This window comes from Dipodomys merriami, unplaced genomic scaffold (assembly GCF_024711535.1).
Source record: "Dipodomys merriami isolate MVZ:Mamm:240054 unplaced genomic scaffold, mDipMer1.0.p SCAF_793, whole genome shotgun sequence".
In the NCBI taxonomy this organism is placed as follows: domain Eukaryota; kingdom Metazoa; phylum Chordata; class Mammalia; order Rodentia; family Heteromyidae; genus Dipodomys; species Dipodomys merriami.
Window position 1 is genome coordinate 132,501 of NW_027206394.1, and position 12,739 is coordinate 145,239.

General features: G+C 53.5%; 1 long non-coding RNA gene across 1 annotated transcript in view; it reads right to left on the reverse strand.

The window, feature by feature from the left end:
- The window catches only part of LOC138818913 (uncharacterized), a 20,394-nt gene extending 12,145 nt beyond the window's left edge, over positions 1–8,249 (reverse strand). The window contains exons 1-2 of the long non-coding RNA XR_011369260.1: positions 8,109–8,249; positions 7,850–7,922 (exon numbers count right to left, since the gene is read on the reverse strand). This is a non-coding gene — a long non-coding RNA (uncharacterized lncRNA). The remainder of the gene's footprint in view (positions 1–7,849; positions 7,923–8,108) is intronic.
- Between the last annotated feature and the right edge of the window lie 4,490 nt (positions 8,250–12,739).

Consider the following 12,739-nt stretch of genomic DNA (forward strand, 5'->3'; position numbering starts at 1 on the left):
CTCACCACCCCCAACTCCTGGGCGGTCCCGCGCAACGCCTGGGACACCGAGCCGGCCGACCAGCGGACCGGAAACCCCCACCGCGGCAGCGGCGGGCCCCCCCAAAAGAGGCCCGAGAGGGAAAAGGCAGCTCGCACACGCCTCAAAGACCCCGCGAGCGCCCGCGGAGCCACCCGCGCCAGCAGGGCCCCACCGCACCCATCCACACCGCCGGACACGGCACCCATCATCGACCGCCTCTTTTTCGGCCGCGTGAGCAAGGGCCCACACACACCGGGATCCTCGGCTCCGGAGGGCCAGAACCCCCCCGAGCGGCACACCACCACGGGCACGGCGGCCCCGGAACACCGCGGGGCCCGGCGCCCGGCACGGCGCCGTCGTCGCCAACGGGCGGCGGCCCACACAGACGCTCGGGAACAGCGTCGCCAGGGGCCGGAGGGGGAGGGGGACGGGACCCCCCAAAAACCCCACGGCACCCCAAGCACGAGGCCGGGAAGCCACACACCACACGCCCTCGCATCGCGACCCAGCACAGGCTCCAGGCTCCGCCACTCGACACACCGCGCGCGAGGCAGGGGCGGGGACGGATCGGGAACGTCCTCCACTCACCACACCAGACGACGGCCCGGGAGAGGCCCCGCGGGACCCTCCCCCAGCTCGGAGGGGGGAGGCGCGGGCACGCAGTTACCAACGCGGGCAGCCACTAACGCTCAAAAGCGGGACAGGGAGCGGCAGGGCCGCGGGAGCCCATCGGGGGCGGGCCCCCGCCAACCCGGCAGCGAACGCCACCTCCCGAACGAGGATCGCTAGAGAACCTCTCCTCACTCTGAGGGTGGCCCGCACCCAACCCCGACGGGAACCCCGCCGGGACCAGCACACATCAAAGGCGTCCATCCTTCCCACCACGGGTGGCAGGGAGGGGTGGGGCGGGGGGGGTCTGCGGCAGCAGCAACACCAACCCTGGTCGGTCGGCCTTGCCGTGCGGGGCCAGAGCAAAGTCGCGCACACGGGCGGGGAAGCCCGCACAGGCCCGGCTCGCCTCCCACTGCAACATCTCAGGTCCCCCGGTGCAACAAGAGCCAGGTGACACGGCAGGGAAGACAAGCCAGGACCAGGGCCGGCAGCTCATGCGGGGAAGCCACCCGCCCGGCGCAACAAGGGAAGAGCGCTCCTCCTCTGGGGAACCGCCTCGACCCCCCCCCAGCAGAGACGTCAATCTCTGCGATAACTTTTTTCTCACTCGCACAAGCCCCACAAACCCAAGGACGGCCGGGACACACCACGGGCAGCAGGCTGGCACAAGGCAACGGACAACGCCGGGATCGGGAACGACACCACCACTCAGCCTCAGGCACCTGAGAGAACCGACCGGGAGCGTTCCGGGAGCACCGCAAGAGGGCAGAGCGCGAGGCGCGGCTTTTCACACCACACAGCACGGGCAAGCACGGAGCACCGACCCTCCCTCTCCGCGGAGAGAGCCGACCCCCGTGCCGATAACGAGTCACGGGAAGAGAGGAGCAAGATCAGGGGCGCCCCCCCTCCTCCAGCGTGTACAAGTCCCCGACCTCACGGCGAGGGCAGGGAGAGCGCAGCCGGACCCGGTTGCCGCACCCCTGCCTCCCCGCACACCACCGGCGCCGGCACGGTGGGACGGTGAGGGCAGGGGCCCACGGGCAGAACGAGAAGAGCGGTCCCATTCGCCATGAATGTCCGTCCCTCGCCTGGCGCAGCTTAGGCCCGGGCCCGAAGGAGATCGCAACGTCACCACATCAATCACACCGAGGGGGCGGAGAAGACAGCCACACGGCACTCGGGAGGCGGTGGGGCCCAGGAAGCTCGGCTCCCGAGAGGGCCAACAGCCTGGGATAAAAGCGTAGCCAGGACAGACAACCTTTCGTGAGTAACGAGCGAGGTAAAAGGAAAAAAAAAAAAAAAAAAAAGAAAAAAAAGAAAAAAAAAACTTAAAAAAATAAAAAAATAAAAAAAGTACCACGGGCTTCAGCGTCCCTGGCGCTCGGGATTACCAGGACACCTCCACCGGGCACAGAGCCGAAAGAAGCTAGAGAGGAAAAAAAGAAAAAGAAAAAGAACCACGGACAGCGCTCGGGAGTAGCGCAGGTCAGCGGCCGACCAGGCCCGCCATCGGGAAGCGGCAGGTCGGGGGAGTTGGAGCTAGGGGCGATAGGGGGGAAAAAAAAAAAAAAGCCACGGAGGTCGGACGAGCACGACGGCAGGATGGGGATGCCGCACACGCACAGGCAAGGCAAGGCAGGACTCGCCCCCCGCCTTTTCCTCCTCAAGCCGGCCACGGCGAGGGAAGCACACCGCGCGGGCCTACCTATGCACCCCAGGCAACCAACCACTCTCCTCCTCGGCGTGCCGAGGCAAGGGCCAGAATCCGGCACCGGGAGCGGGGGAGAGATCAAGGACGACGGGACTCACTCAGCCACCAACCAACCACCACCACCACCACCACCACCACCACACCCACGAGCCACCACAGGGGCAAGGCCTGCTCAGGGCAGCGGGAGCCCGGGGTGCGGGGGGAAGGGCAGGGGGACCCGGACCGGGAAGAGACGGGAAAGGCCCGGCACACAGCATCCGAGAGAGCCCCAAAAGACCCGCTGACAGCCACCGGGACACAGCATGCCAGCACCCTCCTGCAGGTACAAAATCCTCACGTCACCACGCCAAAACCAGCTGGTCACGCAGGGGCGACAACTCGCTGGCGACAGGGACCTCTCGGAAACCACATCGGGGACACCTGTCCCCAACACGTCCCCAACAGAGCCAGACACGGAACTCTCAGGGACAGCTGGTCGACCACATAAGGCGAAGACAGACGAAGAGAGAGGGCGGGAGCGGGGTCAGGGGACGCACCCGCCCCACTACCCCGGGTGCGCACGGGCTCACGGCACGAGCGGCACGGGGAGCCTTCCCCCGGCAGACGCGAGGCACCCACTCCGAGAGGCACCCAGCCACCACACCCACACCGCGCGGGGTCGGTGGTGAGCGCCCTGCCGCCAGCACGCACACACGCGGGACTCCCGGGCTCGGGCCCCCGACTCCCGAGGTGCTCCCTCCACCTCGACTTTTCCCCTACGCAGGGCCCACCGGGCAAGTCCCCGCCATCGCGCACACCGCAGACGGTAGGTAGGTAGGTCCCGGCCCCGAGGCTCGCCTCGGCCGTGCCCACGGCTCCTCGCGCCGGAGAAGTCTGTCCTCCGGCCTCCGGGGCCGTGGAGAAGGCCGTGGAGGAAGGCCACACGGGGCCGGCGACCCAGGCCCTCGCGCCCGGCACGCGCCAAGCGCTCACTCGGAGGTGACTCCGACGACCATCCTATGTCGGGGAGGGGCGGGGTGTAGGTCCCGGCCCCGAGGCTCGCCTCGGCCGTGCCCACGGCTCCTCCCGCCGCAGAGGTCTGGCCTCTGGCCTCCGGGGCCATGGAGGGAGACCACACGGGGCCGGCGACCCAGGCCCTCGCGCCCGGCACGCGCCAAGCGCTCACTCGGAGGTGACTCCGACGACCATCCTATGTCGGGGAGGGGGGGGGGTGTAGGTCCCGGCCCCGAGGCTCGCCTCGGCCGTGCCCACGGCTCCTCCCGCCGCAGAGGTCTGTCCTCCGGCCTCCGGGGCCGTGGAGGGAGACCACACGGGGCCGGCGACCCAGGCCCTCGCGCCCGGCACGCGCCAAGCGCTCACTCGGAGGTGACTCCGGGGAGGGGGGGTGGTCCGAGTCCGGGCCGGGACCGGCCCCACCACCTAGCGGCTCACCCGGGGACCCTTTCCCCCGACTCCCGAGACGTCCCTCGTACTCTCCTTCTTTCGCCCTCAAAGACCAGAGTCCAGGGAGGGGAGGAGGACAAGGCGTCGGGCCCAGACAGAACTACGGGAGGGGAGGAGGACAAGGCGTCGGGCCCAGACAGAACTACTGGTCGACCCGACCAAGCCGCCACCCCCGGCACAGACCGGGCACGGAAGAGAGAGCGGCGACTCACGGCCCCACCCCGCGCTCGCCTGCGGGCGCAAAGTCCGACAGAACAGCCGCCCCGGCGCCACAGCGACACCACGGCGACAGTCGCGCCCGGCACCCGGTAGAGGCCGGGCCTCCGCCCGGCTCGCTGCCGCCAGACCTCCTCCTTCACTCGCTCGCTCGGCTGAGAACGAGGGGACTGTCATATCAAGGCGGACGCCAGGGGGAGCACGACAACCGCCTTCCAACGACCGACTCCACCGAGCCGCCGTACCCCGGATCGGCGCGCGCCGGCCGGCTCTGAGCTCCGGAGACACAGAACACGGAAACGAATCGCCTCACTCCCCACCGCCACGCACCGAGAGGCACAACCTAGGTCAGGACCTGCAGCCGGGTCCTCTCTGCGACCTCACGAACGACACCAGAGCCACCAGAGACCTAGACCGAGATCGAGCCGCCGCCGCCGCCGCCGCCGCCAGCGACCAAAGTGAAACCAGGAACCAGGACGGGAGTCGCCCGAACGGAGCGGCCCGAACCCGAGAACCGGGAAGCCGGGATCGGTCCCAAGCAGGAAGGGGCGGCAAAGACGGCAGGCCTGCACCACGAGAGAAAACGAACCGGCCACCCGCACGACCTCCGCCGCCCGTGGCAAGACCCCCACCCCCACCCAACATGGCCAGAAAAGGGCAAGTGAGCGCTCGTCCCACCGTCTGCCCGCCCGTCTTTTTTTTTTTTTTTTGGGGGGGGGTGTTTGTACGTTTTGTTTTCTTTTTCCCCCAGATGGAAACCAGAAAGAAACAACAACAACAACAACAACAACAACAACAACAACAACAACAACAACAAAAAACTCCCAAAGATGGGTCGGCTCCAGCAAGAGACGAGCCCTCGGGAGGCACCCCGCTCACTTGTGAAAGTCCGCCGCCCGCCCGCCCCACAACACGCTCCCTCCCCCCGCCCCCACCCGCCCCCCCCCTCACAGGCAGGGAAAGGGCAGGGGGAAGGCCAGAGAGAGGTTTCTTCTAACACAGAGAGGGTAGGTACACGTCACGCACACAGGTCTGGAAACCCACGGTGACAGCGCCATGGGAAGCGTGAGTCCACTCACCCATCACTAAATGACAGGAAAGCCAAACGAGAGCCGCTGGCTGGGCAGAAAAGGCCTTTGACAAAATTCAACATTCATTCATGCTAAAAGCTCTGGAGAAAATAGGAATAGAAGGAACATTTCTAAAAACAATAAAAGCCATTTATGACAGACCAATAGCCAATATTATACTTAATGGGGAAAAGCTACAACCAATTCTCCTAAAATCAGGAACAAGGCAAGGATGCCCACTGTCTCCACTCCTCTTCAATATAGTCCTAGAACCCTTAGCCAGGGCAATAAGGCAAGAAAAAGACATTAAAGGGATCCGCATAGGGAAAGAAAAAGTTAAACTATCCCTTTTTGCAGACGACATGATACTATACCTCCCTCCACGATCCCTAAAAGTCCATCCCGAATCTCTTAGAAATCATAACTCTCTTCGTCAAAATAGCAGGATACAAAATAAACCCACAAAAATCAGTTGCCTTCCTATACACTGATAATGTACAGGAAGAGAGGGAAATAAAGGGAGCAACCCCATTCACAATAACCTCCCGAAAAATAAAATATTTAGGAATTAACCTAACCAAAGATGTAAAAGAACTATTTAATGAGAACTATAAAAAGTTAAAGAAAGAAATTGCAGAAGACACTAGGAAATGGAAAGACCTCCCATGCTCCTGGATAGGCCGACTTAATATAGTAAAGATGGTAATACTTCCAAAACTAATATACAAATTCAACGCAATTCCTATTAAAATCCCAATGACGTACATCACTGAAATACAGAAAACAGTCCAAAAATTCATATGGAACAACAAAAGACCTAGAATAGCCAAAACAATTCTAGGGGATAAAGACAATATGGGAGGGCTATCCATGCCGAACTTCAAACTCTACTACAGAGCTATAATAACAAAGACAGCATGGTACTGGCACAAAAACAGACCCGAAGACCAATGGAACAGAATAGAAGATCCAGAAATAAATCCACAGGCCTACAGCCAGCTGATATTCGACAAAGGAGCCAAAGACATACAATGGAAGAAACACAGCCTCTTCAACCGCTGGTACTGGGAAAACTGGGCAGCCACATGCAGAAAACTAAAAGTGGACCCCAGCCTATCACCATGCACCAACATCAACTCAAAATGGATTAAAGACCTTAACATTAAACCTGAATCTCTGAAACTACTGCAGGACAGAGTAGGAGAGACACTTGAACTAATAGGCACAGGAAGGAACTTCCTGAACAGAGTCCCAGGGTCACAACAAATTGGAGAGAGACTCGACAAATGGGACTACCTTAAAATAAAAAAAAATTTTTTAAAAAAAAAAAAAACAGCTAGCCTTTTCTAATAGGCTCTGCCACTCTCTCTGGAGCAGGATTCGGGGCATGAGGCGATGAATCTGAACCCGACACACAGGTGTTGGAGGGTAGAGGCATCTTCACTCACATGCCTGTGGTGGAGGACCTGGACCCGAGTGTGGCGGTGCACAGTGGGTGTGGGTGTGTGTGTCTGTGACTCTGTGTGTGTGTGTCTGTGACTCTGTGTGTGTGTGTGTGTGTGTGTGTGTGTGTGTGTGTGTGTGTGTGTGTGTGTGTGTGTGCGCGCGGGGCTGGGGGGAGGGCAGGTAGGGAACCCTAGGAGGAAAGACAGGGAGAGACAGACGAGGGGCCCCGGCCCAAACAGAGTGGGGGGGTCAGAGGGGCGATCCTATCTCCCGGGGGGGGGGGGTTGAAGCATGGTTAGAACCCACAGGCCCGGCGGGCGTACTTCTCTTTGGAGTTCGCACTGGGAACATATGCGGGCAGAAGCGCCCCAGCACACACATCGCATCGCAGACGGGTAGAGAGGCAGAGCCAGGGGGTCAGGCATGGTAAACACTCTATTCCGTCAACACACACACACACACACACACACACACACACACACACACACACACACACACACACACACACACCCCTTAGGGTGTGTGTACAATATCCACAAGGTAAAAGTTTATTCATCCATTCCCCAAAGAAGAAGAAGAAGATTATGTCAGTTACAGGGAAGTAGATGGATGGACTGATGGACTAGGAGCGGGGGGGGGGGGGGGCAGAGGGGGGGGTGCCGGCGGCGGCGGAGAAGAACCTAGAACAGGTGATGCCAGGGGAAGACAGACCGGCGGAGAGACAGACAGACCGACCAACCAACGGCACCTGTTTTCTCTCCTACGTGGACGCTAGACCTAAACTATAACTGGACATGGTAAGCTACACAGCACTCCGGGCAAACAGAGTGTGTGTGTGTCCCCGTGTGTGTGACACACATACTGTCCTTTTGTCAGAAGGTGTAACTTCTCTGAGCATTTAAGATATTGCAGAGAAGACACAAGACGTAATATCCGTAAGTGGCACGACTGTGAACGTATTATAACAACCGGACGTGTGAGGACCAAAGCTGGAATTAGGAGGACAGAAATGTACCTGTCCTCACGCTTTGGGTCATGATCACAAGTACATTTGGTTTAGGATCTTTCAAAACACATCGATGTATCCTTCTGGACACGATGGTCTAGGACCACACTAGTCAATAGCCACTTCAAAGCCAGATCCGCGGTTGGATACGTCTCAATTCTAGAGAAGATTCTAGAGAAGACAGAGAAAAGAGAATAGAGGGGAATTTTACCTTGCTATTGGGTGTGAGGTGGGGTGGAAAAAAAAAGGATTAAGAAGGCCACAGATTGGATTCTTAGAGTGAAAAACCATGGTGAAAATGGAATCGGAAGGAAATTTACTCACCAATCATGTAATCATTGTCCTAGTTCTCCAGACAGGTTGTAATCTTCTTTTCAGTACTGGTGCTCCAGCCACTCTAGAAAGCATACATGTAAGCTTCCACTGGCGCTAGACTTTACGTACTAATTGTAGTCTTGCGCGTCTTTTCACAACCCAGCCTCTCAATGCCATAATAACAGATAACTGGGGAGCCACTTTAAAAAAAAATAGCTTCCCATGGGCTGGGAAGGCGGCTCACTGGTAGAGCTCTTGCCTTGCATACCTGAGGCCCTCGGTTGGAATCCGCAGCACCACATAAGCAAAAAGAAAAAAGCTGGGAGTGGCGCTGTGGCTCAAGTGGTACAGTGCTTGCCTTGAGTTGAAGAGCTGAGGGACAGCATCCAGGACCAGAGTTCAGGTCCCCTGACCGGACCCTCCCCGCCCACAAAAAAAAAATAGCCTCCCAGGAAACACAGGAGCCATTTAGTCAGCTTGCCCCGCCCACACCCAGAAGGGAAGATAGAGGGTGGGTGTTGCTAGTAGTGAGGCAGAGTTCCACAGGTAACTGAGGTAACTTTTGTCTTGTAAATGTAGTCATGGCAACGAGTTACAGTGTTGCTTAGGACCTTTTAGAAGAAACTGGAATTCCAAGGACTGTTATCAGGAAATCTAGGCAGGAAGCCTCTCAGAGAACTACCTTTTGCAAAGGCCAAGGCCTAAGTTAATGAGTGGGTAAGATAAGAACACTGCAAGAAAGCAATCTTACGGTACTGTTCTATACATAATATATTAATAGACTTGAAAAATACAAGAAATATCACATGGAAATGATTCATACAAAACAAAAAATTGAAATGAATTCTTTATTTCTTCTTTTCTTCCTTACCTTTTTTTTTTTGGATGTGAGGATTGAGCTCAGTGCCTGGGTGTTGATATTTACATTTTCACTATTTTATTTTTTCCCCAAGGCAGCTACTAGTATACATTTTTGGGCAACAGCTCCACATGTGGTTTCCTGGGAAATCCTTAATCTCACAGTAGACTTAAATACTACCCTGTTAGGCCAGCTTGGAAACGACCTTTACATTTCTCTCAGCCTTCTAAGTAGCTGTGGGTTACAGAGATGCGCCAGCTGCATAAGGCTAATGGGGCTCATTTTGTACAGGGGAAATTGTCTTTGATTTGGAACTGGAAAGCTGTGCTATGTATCTATAACAACTGCAGTTTCAGGTCTGTTGAAGGTTTCCTCAGGGCTGATTAGTACTGTGTAATGCAGGACCACAAGGCGGGCAGAATCACATGAGGTGGCACTGTATGGTGCCAGTAAAATCAAGAAGCTCTCACTACCCACCAAGTGTGATGGGTATTCCTTCCTTTCCCTGCCCTCGCCCAGAACAAGAGAACGACGGTGAGCAAACTCCATCTAGTGTCCACTTTCTGAAAATACCATGGTTGTGAATTCCAGTTTCCTCTCATGAAATGAATGAATCAAGGAAGGGTGGGGGTGGGTCAGTGTAGGAATTGAGATTAAAAATAATCATTGCAGGCACCATGAGACCAAAGTTTGAATTATAAGATTCTAAGGTATTGTATGAGAAAGACAAGAGTTTTGGGTCAAGGAATTATAAATAGAAACGAAAATGCAATCTGTGACTAAACAGGAGAGAAAATGACAAAATATTGCTTTGAGTTTTGAATGTGATTGGTTAATTCTATTTTGAATGGTGAAGGCCAATACTCCATTTTAACTCCAGCTAAACTATTGTATTGTAATTTTTTTTTCTTTTTTGTCGGTCGTGGGGCTTGAACTCTGGGCCTGGGCGCTGTCCCTCAGCTCTTCAGCTCAAGGCGAGCGCTCTACCACCTGAGCTACAGCGCCACTTCCGGTTTTCTGGTGGTTTATTGCAGATAGGAGTCTCATGGTCTCTCCTGCTCAGGCTGGCTTTGAACTGCGATTCTCAGATCTCAGCCTCCTGAGTAGCTAGGATTACAGGCGTGAGCCACCAGCTCCCGGCTTGTAAATCTTTTAACTTATGATTCTGTAAAAATTACAAACAGATGCTAACCCTCACAAAGGACACATTGTTAATTCCTCCAAGGGACAATCTGTCTTTATCTCTTTCTTTACTGTGTGGCTACACCTAAGCGTTTGGGGCACTATCACAGAATGTTTTATTTATATACGACTAGTTTTCTACCAGTTTTGAGCCACAGCACCATTTATGGGTGTCTCCCGCCAATGGTGGCTTTGAATCTTGATACTCCGATGTCTCTAAGCCATCACTGTACCTAGGATTATAGGCTTAAGCCATAAGCACCCAGCTCAGAGACTAATTATGTTTACAGCAAAAATGTACATTTGGAACTGAGAAGCTACAGTATATAAATGACTGAGGTAGCAGCTCTACTACAGATTTCCTCAGGGTGAATTAGTATTATATCATGCAAGAGTGAAAACTGGCAGATATCAGTACTGTCATGCGTGCCTCAGTCAGGCAGAACACGGTGCAACCAAGGTATGGTACCAGGATAATCACTGATATGCCAGAGTCCAGCCATCACCAACGTTCTTCTCCCTCTCTAGGCAATGTTATGGTGAGCGCTCGCCACCTACTGTCCATTTTCTGCAACTACCCAGGTTAGGAATTCCAGTTGTCTGACAGGAAATAAGCCAGAGAATTCTTGTCGGTCCAAAGGTGGGGTAAAAGGCAGGGCACTGTAGGAATGCAACAGAGTTCCACAGAGGTGGAACCACAGAACTCAGTCCAAGATTTGATTTGTCTTCTGGGCTGCCTGACACTCTCCACAGATTATTCAAAGCAGTGGTATTGGTACCAAGCTAGGTAGCAGAGCCAGGAAAATAAGCAATTCCCTCTCCCCCTTAGCCAACCTCCCCTCACACTTCACAGAGAATAGGAAATGGAGGAAATAAAGGGAAAGAGGGGGCAATATGGGTTATAGATTGAGGTATGAAAAGCCACTTCATTTAGCTGATAACTGACATTTAATATGCCTAAATAATAGCAATGATCTTCACATAGTGATGACATATGATTTCAAATTAATTTATTGTCATATGATTTCGTGAAATTTTATCTCTTGAGAATACAGATGGAGAGAAAGGTAAGGGTAAGGAAAATCTCTCTAACCTTATCTCTTCTTGCATAAACATTTAACATGTTCTGGAAAGGGATTACTAGAAAATACAGTACATTTCCAACAGAGAAAGAATTACACTATAAGTTGAAGATATGCCATCGTTGAATACACAGCATTAGTAATGCATGCATGATGCCTAGGTTTGAGATAAAGACATACTAATGACATGTTAAACATACTCACAAACTGTATACACCTAATAATAGGATATCAAAATATATACAACAAATACTGCCACAAATATGGTTTGGGGATTGATGAGGAAGGAGAGAAATAAATAGAACAAATAAGGGCTGGGAGGATGGCTCAGTGGTAGAGCGCTTGCCTTGCATGCCTGAGGCCCTGGGTTCCATTCCTCAGCACCACATAAGCAAAATGAAAAAAGACGGAAGTGGCGCTGTGGCTCAAGTGGTAGAGTGCTAGCCTTGAGCTGAAGAGCTGAGGGACAGCACTTGGCCCAGAGTTCAGTCCCCACAACCAGCCTCCCCCCCCCCGAAAAAAAGAGAAAGTCAGCCCGCCATTACATCACACCTGATCAACAATAGTACATAAGGCTGAGTAAGGCTGACCCCAAATCCCTCTTAACTTCAAATCACATAACTTTTCTTCACTCATTGCCTTTGCAATAAAACACAGGCCAAAGGATCCATGGTAGTCCAGACTCTGTCATCAGGTCGCAAGAAGACAGACAGGTAGAGAAATCCGAATCCCACCTTGCTTTTGTATCATTCCTTTTCACTGTGAAAGGGCCTTACATGCCTTCTCCTGGCTCTAGCTACAATCCTTTTCTCCCTCTCAAGGACCAACTGCAAGAGCACACTGAAAAGGCTGTGGGTCTTTCCTCAACATGACCTCCTCAACAGGACCATTAATTGACCCCTACTAAGCATGCTGTGATTTTCAAAATCAATGACTACTTAGATAAATTTAAAGTGCCAATAAGATAGTAAAGAATTTCTAAATATAGTGATACAATACTTAGTAGTTCATGACTTATGACAAAGCAAACCAAAATCTGTTTTTATTTAATTGACATGTTTGTGTTTGGCTTTGCCACTCATGCTTTAAGTTGACCTTGAAGTATGGGATGTCTACAATTATAATTGTTTTTAAGGTGGAGGTATAGCTCATCAGTAGATAATCTAAGTTTCTGTTAGCAAAATGAGTCCCTTCCCATAGCTTTAGTCCATTCCCTCCCTTCTCCATAGCTTAACATACTCCCTTCCTAAGCAACACTAGGCCCACATAGTAAAGGCAGTACATAATCAACTTCCAACCCCCTTTACCTTGGGTTGGCACTTCTCTGGGACCAATACCACCATATAAGGCAACAAGAAACCCTTAGGGTGACCTTCAGATTTGGGCAGTTGCAGGACCCTTATCTACTAGGTGGATAGGAGGCATAAATCCTAGTCTGACATGATGAAGCCCCTGGCCCACACGTGGACACCAGGGTCTCCACCTCCTAGCACCTTCTAGCACCTCCTACACCTCCTAGGTTATATAGGTCACCCCAAAAAATAACCGGTGCTTCTTCTCATTCCTCCCTTGGGAGAAGGAGTCTTGCAGGCACTCTTTCCCCACAAATAAACCTTTCTTTGTTCTCTGTACCTTGCTGTCTGCATGGTTATCTGGCAAAGTATACTTAATATTAATTTTGCCATCAGTTCCTTTCCAAACACTGGAAAACCAAAAAACCAGACATCTATTTCTATATATGTGTACATATATATGAAGGCGTGAAAAGGTCAACAA